At 41.1% G+C, this 13,975-nt stretch overlaps 1 protein-coding gene across 2 annotated transcripts in view; it reads right to left on the reverse strand.

Moving 5' to 3' along the window:
• The window catches only part of LOC135526480 (alpha-1,3-mannosyl-glycoprotein 4-beta-N-acetylglucosaminyltransferase B), a 175,543-nt gene that overhangs the window by 38,267 nt on the left and 123,301 nt on the right, over positions 1 to 13,975 (reverse strand). The window lies entirely within an intron of this gene.

Raw genomic sequence — 13,975 nt, forward strand, 5'->3', positions numbered from 1 at the left:
AGAGCAGCCATACAGCAGGCAGCAACTACTACACCAGGAGAACAATGCCCCTGAACTCAACGCACTTCTCATCGTTTCATCCAATAAAAGACGGCCCTCCGGCAGCACAAGTCCTAAGATCTGTTTGCCCATTCAAATCTTACAATAACCCCACGTGCAATGGATTCAGAGAGATACACAGTCTTTCGCTAGACTGAAATAGTCGCCTAAGTCATTTACATTGTGACTCATAAGATACAGCTATTGCTGGAGGTGAACAAGCTAGACAATGATGTCCACAATGTACTCTGAGAACACATTGAAATCTATGCTTATAAAAGAAAACAATTGGGGTTGATTAGGGTCAAATTCTGCCAAATTGAGATATGCAAAAATCGTTGCCATTGAACGCTGTGTTAACATTCAAATCCAATAGCTGCCGTCTTTCTAATTGGTTGATAAGCTTTATGAATCTCAGCTGTGCCCGGGAGATAGGCTTGATGACGCACCACATCACATGCACAATTAACATTATGTGGTTCTTTCCCCTAGTGCTAAACCCCTTTTCCCCATCTGGTAAATGGACGATACACGCACCATGGGCAGGCCCTTGATTAGACACAAAGAGATCCATTCTTACCCTACCACCCCTTAAGCTATCGGTTTCACTGGGTTTCAACAAATAGTAAAGTGTTTTCCCCTAATGTGCCATTAAGATGTGGAAGGTCAGTTTAGAGATGAAAGATAATGGTATAGCACTTTAATTCCATCTCAAAGTGATTCATATTATCTGGGGAGTTACTCATCCCTTCCTCATTGCATGTTTTAATAAAGTGACATTACACTTATGAATGAAAATGTGTCCAATTATTTTTAACCTCAAAAGTGGACTCGTGCCAAGATGAAACCACGTCCCATCACATTGGTTGTGTAGGTCCAGCTATGTGCCTCTACCCCAAATGAATGGAAAAGATTAGCACCATCTAATTACCTGGTTTTCCTGCTTTTAATTTGTGTTGACCCTTTCTATTTTTGGGGGGTAGAGGCATATAGCTAGATCTACACAACCAATGTCGTGGGACATCTTAACATTAGACATCTGACAAACTTTGATCTGAAAGTTTAATGTCCCTTTAGGTTCATGTGGATAAGGAACACAAGTCTGTACTGTTCTGTGCCTCTGTAGCCCTGCCTAGGATCACTGTATGACGGCGGACCACCCTGTACAACACTAGACCATGTTAGACTCGACAGGCAGCAGCTACAAGCTTCCGTACATCCTAAACATACCACTGTGACAAGCTGTCAGATGTAACACACACACAAACACAGACCCTCGGAAATGTTACCAAAGAACTGTAAAACTTTCTCAGATCTCCTCTGTGCTCCCAGATGTGTGGGTTAACAGTGAAGCCTGCACCCACCCACGCACTCACGCACGCACGCACACACGCACACACACGCACATACACACACACGCACACACACGCGCACGCACGCACGCACACGCACACGCACCCACACACACACACACACACACACACACACACACACACACACACACACACACACACACACACACACACACACACACACACACACACACACACACACACAAAATTGGGGGAGCATTCCCAAAAACATACAACATACACATGGTCACACCTAAGCACATGCACACACAGGACACAGAACACACACACCCTACTCAGGGCTAAACCCCATTATTCCATTTCAACAGCTAACCCTCCCCAAATATCACCCAGGGAGATAGAGTTTTGACAATTAATAAAAAGCTTCTAACCACAAACTTAACTACCCCAATTTAATAACAATATTAATCTGTAACGCCTGTCACATGGTTAGTTGACAAAGGGAGTTACTCGGTAGTATTTAGCTTAAATTCATTTTCTTTTACTTTTTGAGAAGCAAGCAGGTGGTCCATTTTTACAAGTGCACCCGAGTGCGTCCCCGACAGATGAGCACTTAAAATGCAGGGTCACGTTCCTAGGTGCTTGTTTTACATCGACACCGAGAGAGAGCATTAGGGAAGTTGTCATGGTAGTGCAGTCTGCAGAGGGTAAATATTTCTATTAATTGTTATTGTTTAACAGTGTTTGAGTATTTATTTAAACTTTATTTTGACAGAGTTATGCTGAGACCAAGGACTATTTTACAGATGAGCCCTGTATACACACCAATACAACACCAATACAAGACCAATACACATCAACACAAGAACAATACACATCAACACAACACCAATACACATCAACACAACATCAATACACATCAACACAACACCAATACACATCAACACAAGAACAATACACATCAACACAACACCAATACAACATCAACACAACATCAATACAACACCAATACAATATCAATACAACACCAATACAAGACCAATACACATCAACACAAGAACAATACACATCAACACAACACCAATACACATCAACACAACATCAATACACATCAACACACCACCAATACACATCAACACAAGAACAATACACATCAACACAACACCAATACACATCAACACAACATCAATACAACACCAATACAAGACCAATACACATCAACACAAGAACAATACACATCAACACAAGAACAATACACATCAACACAACACCAATACACATCAACACAACATCAATACACATCAACACACCACCAATACACATCAACACAAGAACAATACACATCAACACAACACCAATACACATCAACACAACACCAATACAACATCAACACAACATCACTACAACACCAATACAATATCAATACAACACCAATACAAGACCAATACACATCAACACAAGAACAATACACATCAACACAACACCAATACAACATCAACACAACATCAATACAACACCAATACAATATCAATACAACACCAATACAAGACCAATACACATCAACACAAGAACAATACACATCAACACAAGAACAATACACATCAACACAACACCAATACACATCAACACAACATCAATACACATCAACACACCACCAATACACATCAAAACAAGAACAATACACATCAACACAACACCAATACACATCAACACAACATCAATACAACACCAATACAATATCAATACAACACCAATACAAGACCAATACACATCAACACAAGAACAATACACATCAACACAAGAACAATACACATCAACACAACACCAATACACATCAACACAACACCAATACAACATCAACACAACATCAATACAACACCAATACAATATCAATACAACACCAATACAAGACCAATACACATCAACACAAGAACAATACACATCAACACAACACCAATACAACATCAACACAACATCAATACAACACCAATACAATATCAATACAACACCAATACAAGACCAATACACATCAACACAAGAACAATACACATCAACACAAGAACAATACATATCAACACAACACCAATACACATCAACACAACACCAATACAACATCAACACAACATCAATACAACACCAATATAATATCAATACAAACCCAATACAAGACCAATACACATCAACACAAGAACAATACACATCAACACAACATCAATACAACATCAACACAACATCAATACACATCAACACAACATCAATACAACCTCAACACAACATCAATACAACACCAATACAATATCAATACAACACCAATACAAGACCAATACACATCAACACAAGAACAATACAACATCAACACAACATCAATACAACATCAACACAACATCAATACAACACCAATACACATCAACACAAGAACAATACACATCAACACAACACCAATACACATCAACACAACACCAATACAACATCAACACAACATCAATACAACATCAGCACAACATCAATACAACACCAATACAATATCAATACAACACCAATACAAGACCAATACACATCAACACAAGAACAATACAACATCAACACAACATCAATACAACATCAACACAACATCAATACAACACCAATACACATCAACACAAGAACAATACACATCAACACAACACCAATACACATCAACACAACACCAATACAACATCAACACAACATCAATACAACACCAATACACATCAACACAAGAACAATACACATCAACACAACACCAATACACATCAACACAAGAACAATACACATCAACACAACACCAATACACATCAACACAACATCAATACAACATCAACACAACATCAATACAACACCAATACACATCAACACAAGAACAATACACATCAACACAACACCAATACACATCAACACAACACCAATACAACATCAACACAACATCAATACAACACCAATACAATATCAATACAACACCAATACAAGACCAATACACATCAACACAAGAACAATACACATCAACACAACACCAATACAACATCAACACAACATCAATACAACACCAATACAATATCAATACAACACCAATACAAGACCAATACACATCAACACAAGAACAATACACATCAACACAAGAACAATACACATCAACACAAGAACAATACAACATCAACACAACATCAATACAACATCAACACAACATCAATACAACACCAATACACATCAACACAAGAACAATACACATCAACACAACACCAATACACATCAACACAACACCAATACAACATCAACACAACATCAATACAACACCAATACAATATCAATACAACACCAATACAAGACCAATACACATCAACACAAGAACAATACACATCAACACAACACCAATACAACATCAACACAACATCAATACAACACCAATACAATATCAATACAACACCAATACAAGACCAATACACATCAACACAAGAACAATACACATCAACACAAGAACAATACACATCAACACAACACCAATACACATCAACACAACACCAATACAACATCAACACAACATCAATACAACACCAATATAATATCAATACAAACCCAATACAAGACCAATACACATCAACACAAGAACAATACACATCAACACAACATCAATACAACATCAACACAACATCAATACACATCAACACAACATCAATACAACATCAACACAACATCAATACAACACCAATACAATATCAATACAACACCAATACAAGACCAATACACATCAACACAAGAACAATACAACATCAACACAACATCAATACAACATCAACACAACATCAATACAACACCAATACACATCAACACAAGAACAATACACATCAACACAACACCAATACACATCAACACAACACCAATACAACATCAACACAACATCAATACAACATCAGCACAACATCAATACAACACCAATACAATATCAATACAACACCAATACAAGACCAATACACATCAACACAAGAACAATACAACATCAACACAACATCAATACAACATCAACACAACATCAATACAACACCAATACACATCAACACAAGAACAATACACATCAACACAACACCAATACACATCAACATAACACCAATACAACATCAACACAACATCAATACAACACCAATACACATCAACACAAGAACAATACACATCAACACAACACCAATACACATCAACACAAGAACAATACACATCAACACAACACCAATACACATCAACACAACATCAATACAACATCAACACAACATCAATACAACACCAATACACATCAACACAAGAACAATACACATCAACACAAGACCAATACACATCAACACAAGAACAATACACATCAACACAACACCAATACACATCAACACAAGAACAATACACATCAACACAACACCAATACAACATCAACACAACATCAATACAACACCAATACAATATCAATACAACACCAATACAAGACCAATACACATCAACACAAGAACAATACAACATCAACACAACACCAATACAACATCAACACAACACCAATACAACATCAACACAACATCAATACAACACCAATACAATATCAATACAACACCAATACAATACCAATACAACACCAATACAAGACCAATACACATCAACACAAGAACAATACAACATCAACACAACATCAATACAAGACCAATACACATCAACGGAAGAACAATACAACATCAACACCAATAAAACACAAATACACATCAACACAATAACAATATAACATCAATACAACACCAATACAAGAACAATACAACAGCAATACACATCAACACACAAACAATACAACATCAATACAACACCAAAAGAACATCAATACAAGAACAATACAACATCAATACAACATCAATACAACATCAATACAACATCAATACAAGAACAATACAACACCAATAAAATAACAATATAACATCAATACAAGAACAATACAACATCAATACAAGAATAATACAACATCAATACAAGAACAAAAAAACATCAATATAACATCAATACAACATCAATACAAGAACAATACAACACCAATAAAAGAATAATACAACATCAATACAAGAACAATACAACATCAATAAAATAACAATATAACATCAATACGAGAACAATACAACATCAATAAAATAATGATATAACATCAATACAAGAACAATACAACATCAATACAAGAACAATATAACATCAATACAAGAACAATACAACATCAATACAAGAACAATACAACATCAATACAAGAACAATACAACATCAATAAAATAACAATATAACATCAATACAAGAACAATACAACATCAACACAAGAACAATATAACATCAATACAAGGACAATATAACATCAATACAAGAACAATACAAGAACAATACAGCATCAATACACATCAACACAAAAACAATACACCATCAATACAACATCAACACAAGAACAATAGAGAATCAATATAACAGAAATACACATTTATAAACATCAATACAACATCAAAACACATCAACACACACCAATACAACATTAATGCACATATCAGATACAATTCTATACACTGAATACTTATCTACTGTATGTATCTGTGTTACAATTTGATGTTAACATGTTTTTCTATACCTTTACTTTAAGCATTCATTTGCAGGCTATGTATATACCACAATTATTCATTAAGCCACATAAATATGATTCTCCAAGTGCTTCCCAATTCTTGCTCAACCTGTCTTCCTGCCTCCTCCTCTCTCTCTCTGTCTTTCCACACTATCTTGTATCAGCCCATTTGATGTGAGGGATGTGTGCCTGCTCCGCCCGTCCTGTCATCCTCATGCATTATGAAACAGTGTCTCAGCACAGCCTGTCTACATGTCTACAAGCAACCTTTATTGAACACGGACCTGGTTTCCTCTGCTTCTCTCAGAATACAGGCCAAGGAGCAAGATTGCAAATGCAGTCTGTTTTGTCCTGAATTTGAGTTGACACACATAGACAACACATTTGCACTTAGTGATGAAACAGTTCAGTACAGAATGTCTACACACAAACCCAAACCCACCCACCCATCACACACCACACACACACCCTATAGGCAGCCTATCTATCCTGCAGTCCCCTCCTGGTACAGGGCCACTTGGTTAATCGATAGGGAACATTGTCTCATTCTCCTTGGCCAGGGCTGTGATTCTCCAACAATGATAGAGGGAGGAGAGATGAGAGAGAGAGGAGAGAGAGTGAGAGAGGGAAGAGGAGAGAGAGGATGAGGGGTGAGTAAGACATGGCTCCCGGAGCAAATCGATCGAGGGGCTCTGATTGAGCGGGCTGGACAGACAGCCTTTAATCTCAATAGACTGGTTGTGTCATCAGACCACTTCTTCTATTGTGCCGCTAAGCCCCCAGCCCAGTGCTGCGGCAGCTACAAAGTCACACTGATGACTTTAGAGTGCTAACGTTATGAAATTCATCCAATCAACAAATTGCATCACATCAATGTCTCCCTGAGAACATGACACCAAAGCAAAGCACAGACCTTCATATAAGATACATGATCCTCACCAATGGACAAACCAATTAAACCCTGTTACACACTAATCAGATGAAATATACACCCTACACAAAGAAAATACTATATGACTAAATTAAATGTAATAGGCCTACCATCTCATCTTACAGACAGAGAGAGAGATTGTTTGCGTGACAATAATAGTTTTGAGTATCTGGCCTGATTTGATATTGATTCGTCATCTCTCTGTCCGTCTGTCTGCCTGATGCGGGATTGATTCGTCTGCCTGGTTGATCTGCCATTGCTTTGCTTGGTCAGGATGATCTGGGAACAATTAGTCCATTAGCCTGATCTGCCATGAGTTTGTCTTTTGGGGGAAACCTTGCACTCTGTTTGAAAATACTAACTTCCAGCTTTATAGTATTGAGTTAAGAATGTAAAGAGAAGAAATAAGATCCATGTTGCATTCTGAAGCTAATGGACAGTGCTGAAATAAGATCCGTGTTGCATTCTGAAGCTAATGAACAGTGATTAAATAATATCTGTGTTTCATTCTGAAGCTAATGAACAGTGATGAAATAAGATCCTTGTTGCACTCTGAAGCTAATGAACAGTGATGAAATAAGATTCGTGTTGCATTCTGAAGCTAATGAACAGTGCTGAAATAAGATCCGTGTTGCATTCTGAAGCTAATGAACAGTGCTGAAATAAGATCCGTGTTGCATTCTGATGGTAATGGACAGTGTGTAAGAATCAAGTGGAAAACATCTCAGCACAACATACGGTCAGATGAAGCAGATGCAAAGCTACAGGACTGTTTTGCTAGCACAGACTGGAATATGTTCCGGGATTCCTCCGATGGCATTGAGGAGTAGACCACATCAGTCACTGGCTTCATCAATAAGTGCATCGATGACGTCATCCCCACAGTGACCGTACATACATACCCCAACCAGAAGCCAAGGATCACAGGCAACATCTGCACTGAGCTAAAGGATAGAGCTTGCAACTTTCAAGGAGCGGGACTCTAACCCGGAAGCCCTCCGACGAACCATCAAACAGGCAAAGCGTCAATACAGGACTAAGATCAAATCGTACTACACCGGCTCCGACGCTCATCGGATGTGGCAGGGCTTGCAAACTATTACAGACTACAAAGGGAAGCACAGCCGAGAGCTTCCCAGTGACAAGAGCCTACCAGACGAGCTAAATAACTTCTATGCTCGCTTCGAGGCAAGTAACACTGAAACATGCATGAGAGCATCAGCTGCTCCAGACTGTGTGATCACGCTCTCTGCAGCCGATGTGAGTAAGACCTTTAAACAGGTCAACATTCACAAGGCCGCAGGGCCAGACGGATTACCAGGACGTGCACTCCGAACATGTGCTGACCAACTGGCAAGTGTCTTCACTGACATTTTCAACCTCTCTCTGGCTGAGTCTATAATAACAACATGTTTCAAGCAGACCACCATAGTCCCTGTGCCCAAGAACACTAAGGTAACCTGCCTAAATGACTACTGACCCGTAGCACTCACATATGTAGCCATGAAATGCATTGAAATGCTGGTCATGGCTCACATCAACACCATTATCCCAGAAACCCTAGAAACCCTAGACCCACTGAAATTTGCATACCGCCCCAAAAGATCCACAGATGATGCAATCTTTATTACACTCCGCACTGCCCTTTCACATCAGGTACAAAAGGAACACCTATGTGAGAATGCTATTCATTGACTACAGCTCAGCGTTCAACACCATAGTGTCCTCAAAGCTCATCACGAAGCTAAGGACCCTGGGACTGAACACCTCCCTCTGCAACTGGATCCTGGACTTTCTGACGGGCCGCCCCCAGGTGGTAAGGGTAGGTAAAAACACATCCGCCACGCTGATCCTCAACACAGGGGCACCTCAGGGGTGCGTGCTCAGTCCCCTCCTGTACTCCCTGTTCACCCATGACTGCACGGCCAGGCATGACTCCAACACCATTATTAAGTTTGCCGATGACACAACAGTGCTAGGCCTGATCACTGACAATTACGAGACAGCCTATAGGGAGGAGGTCAGAGACCTGACCATGTGGTGCAAGAACAACAATTGTGGACTACAGGAAAAGGAGGACAGAGCACACTCCTATTCTCATCGATGGGGCTGTAGTGGAGCAGGTTGAGAGCTTCAAGTTCCTTGGTGTCCACATCACCAACAAACTAACAGGGTCCAAGCACACCAAGACAGTTGTGAAGAAGGCACAACAAAACCTATTCCCCTCAGGAGACTGAAAAGATTTGGCATGGGTCCTCAGAGCCTCAAAAGGTTCTACAGCTGCACTGTCGAGAGCATCCTGATGGGTTGCATCACTGCTTGGTAAGGCACTACAGAGGGTAATGTGTATGGCCCTGCCATTCAGGACCTCTATACCAGGCAGTGTCAGAGGAAGGCCCTCAAAGACTCCAGCCACCCTAGTCATAGACTGTTCTCTCTGCTACGGCATGGCAAGCGGTACCAGAGCGCCAAGTCCAGGTCCAAGAGGCTTCTAAACAGCTTCTACCCCCAAGCCATAAGACTCCTGAATATCTAATCAAATGGCTACCCAGACTATTTGCACTGCTCCTCCCCCTCCTTTATGCTGCTGCTACTCTCTGTTATTTTCTATGTATAGTTACTTTAATAACTCCACCTACATGTACTGTACATATTACCTCAATTATCTTGACTAACCGGTGCCTCCGCACATTGACTCTGTACCGGTACCCCCTGTACATAGGCTGGCTATTGTTATTTTACTGCTGCTCTTGAATTATTTGTTACTTTTATTTATTTTTTGCGGGGTATTTTTCTTAAAACGGCATTGTTGGTTAAGGGCTTGTAAGTAAGCATTTCAATGTAAGGTCTAAGTATTCGGTGCATGTGACAAATGGAAATGTATTTTATTTTGATGTGTATTAAGGATTAAGGATTGGGCCCTTTTTTTCAATTTTCGCCTAAAATGACATACCCAAATCTAACTGCCTGTAGCTCAGGCCCTGAAGCCAGGATAGGCATTTTCTGAAAGGAAACACTTTGAAGTTTGTGTAAATGTGAAAGGAATGTAGGAGAATATAACACAATAGATCTGGTAAAAGACAATACAAAGAAAAAACAACCATTTTTTGGTACCATCATCTTTGAAATGTAAGAGAAAGGCCATAATGTATTTCTTATTTATTTTATTTGACCTTTGTTTAACCAATTAGGCAAGTTGAGAACAAGTTCTCATTTACAACTGCGACCTGGCCAAGATTGTCACACCCTGACCATAGTTTGCTTTGTATGTTTCTATGTTTTGTTTGGTCGGGGTGTGATCTGAGTGGGCATTCTATGTTGTGTGTCTCGTTTGTCTGTTTCTGTGTTTGGCCTGATATGGTTCTCAATCAGAGGCAGGTGTTAGTCATTGTCTCTGATTGGGAACCATATTTAGGTAGCCGCAGGAGCAGCGTAATAAGGACTTCTGGACTTGGGAAGAAATCCTCGACGGGAGAGGACCCTGGGCTAAACCAATGGGAGTGTAGCCGCCCCAAGGTGCAGCTCAAAGAGGAATGGACATGGGAGGACGAACTGGACGGTAAAGGACCCTGGGCACAGCCAGGAGAATATCGCCGCCCCAAAGAAGAGCTGGAGGCGGAGAAAGCGGAGAGGCGCTGGTATGACGAGGGAGCGCGGATGGAAGTCCGAGAGTCAGCCCCAAAAATGTATTGGGGGGGGGGGGAGCTCACGGGAAGTATAGTGAAGCCAGGTAGGAGACCTGAGTCAACTTCCTGTGATTACCGGGCGGCTAGAGAGACCGGAGTCTCCCAGAGTCTCCCGCCTGTTTAGAGCTGCCAGTCTGCATGGAGCAGCCAGAGCTGCCAGTCTGCATGGAGCAGCTAGAGCTGCCAGTCTGCATGGAGCAGCCAGAGCTGCCAGTCTGCATGGAGCAGCCAGAGCTGCCAATCTGCAAGGAGCTGTCAGTCTGCAAGGAGCTGCCAGTCTGCAAGGAGCTGCCAGTCTGCAAGGAGCTGACAGAGCTGCCAGTCTGCATGGAGCAGCCAGAGCTGCCAATCTGCAAGGAGCTGCCAGTCTGCAAGGAGCTGCCAGTCTGCAAGGAGCTGCCAGAGCTGCCAGTCTGCATGGAGCAGCCAGAGCTGCCAGTCTGCAAGAAGCCGCCGATGAGTCCGCTGATGAGGATGTGGTGATTGACATAGTCGAAAGCCTTGGCCAGGTCAATGAATACAGCAGCACAGTATTGTTTCTTATCGATGGCGGTTAAGATATCGTTTAGTACCATAAGCGTGGCTGATGTGCACCCATGACCAGCTCTGAAACCAGATTGCATAGTGGAGAAGGTGCGGTGGGATTCTAGATGATCAGTAATCTGTTGTTGACTTGGATTTTGAAGACCTTAGAAAGGTAGGGTAGGATATATAAGGTGAATTCACCAATTTGTAAGTCGCTCTGGATAAGAGCGTCTGCCAAATGACTTAAATGTAAATGTAAATATATATAGGTCTGTAGCAGTTTGGGTCAAGAGTGGTCCCCCCCTTTGAAGAGGGGGATGACCGCAGCTGCTTTCCAATCTTTGGGAATCTCAGATGACACAAAAGAGAGGTTAAACAGGCTCGTAATAGGGGTTGCAACAATTTCGGCAGATAATTTTAGAAAGAAAGGGTCCAGATTGTCTAGCCCGGCTGATTTGTAGGGGTCCAGATTTTGCAGCTCTTTCAGAACATCAGCTGACTGGATTTGGGAGAAAGAGAAATGGGTAAGGCCTGGGCGAGTTGCCGTGGAAAGCATGGCCAGCCGTAGAAAAATGCTTATTGAAATTCTCAATTATACTGGATTTATCGGTGGTGACAGTTTCCAATCCTCAGTGCAGTGGGCAGCTGGGAGGAGGTGTTTTTATTATTAGCATTATTCCAGCACAGGTGCAATAAAAATGTTGGCCACTAGATGGCAGCAGTGTATATGCAAAGTTTTGATGATCCAATGAACCATTGCATTTCTGTTCATAATGTTGCGTCAAGCCCGCCCTAATGTGCCTAATTTGTTTATTAATAACTTTTCATGTTCAAAACTGTGCACTCTCCTCAAACAATAGTATTGTATTAATTCACTGTAATAGCTACTCTAAATTGGACAGTCCAGTTAGATTAACAAAAATGTAAGCTTTCTGCCAATATCATATCAGATATGTCTTTGTCCTGGGAAATTTTCTTGTTACTTACAACCTCATGCTAATCGCACTGGCCTACGTTAGCTTAACCATCCTGCAGGGGACTCACCGATCCTGAAGAAGAGTGTTACAGTGTGTGTGCGCGTGTGTGTGTGTGTCCACATTTAACTCCCCTACCTATGGCCTACTCATTTCATTAATCTCCTACCATCTCCTCTACATCTATCTCCATCCATCCATCCACCCACCAATCCGACTCTCTTCCTCCCTCCATCCCCCTCACCACATCAGCACAGGCTGACTGCGGTGGCAACGTGATCCTCGTATGCGGTTGATATTTCATCAGTCACGGTTCATCTCCCAGGGCCATATGATTGGACGGACTCCATCAAAGAGAGAGGGATAGAGGGAGGAGAGGAAGGAGGGTAAGACAAAGGGGGCATCGAGGGCCCCATCAGCTTTGACACACAGACCAAGCCTGGCACTGTCCTGATGGAGCCATTACTGGAACGGAAAGAGAAAGAGGAGAGGAAGATGGAGATATGGAGAAAGGAGAGCGAGCGGCCTACTGCATCTTGCCAATGAATGAATTAACACACGGACTCTCTCTCTCACTGTCTCTCCCTCTTCTACTTTCTCTCTCCCTCTCCATCTCGGTCCCAGCTTCCCAGATAATACCACACACAGAGCAGAACAAATGCACATGCAAACTCACATGCACTCCATTCCTCCTTAAATATCTCTCATTCTGCATCTCTCTCTCTCTCTCTCAAGATTAAGTTAATTAACTTTGAATGGAATATCTGCACAGCCGCTGGCTGCAGCCTTAACACATCCACTGCATTTAGATTTTATTCTTGGGATTTAGTTTACCACTGCATTTTAACTTTACAACATAAAATCTAACCAATAATATAACG

Source organism: Oncorhynchus masou, chromosome 32 (genome assembly GCF_036934945.1).
Source record: "Oncorhynchus masou masou isolate Uvic2021 chromosome 32, UVic_Omas_1.1, whole genome shotgun sequence".
NCBI classification, from domain to species: Eukaryota; Metazoa; Chordata; class Actinopteri; order Salmoniformes; family Salmonidae; genus Oncorhynchus; species Oncorhynchus masou.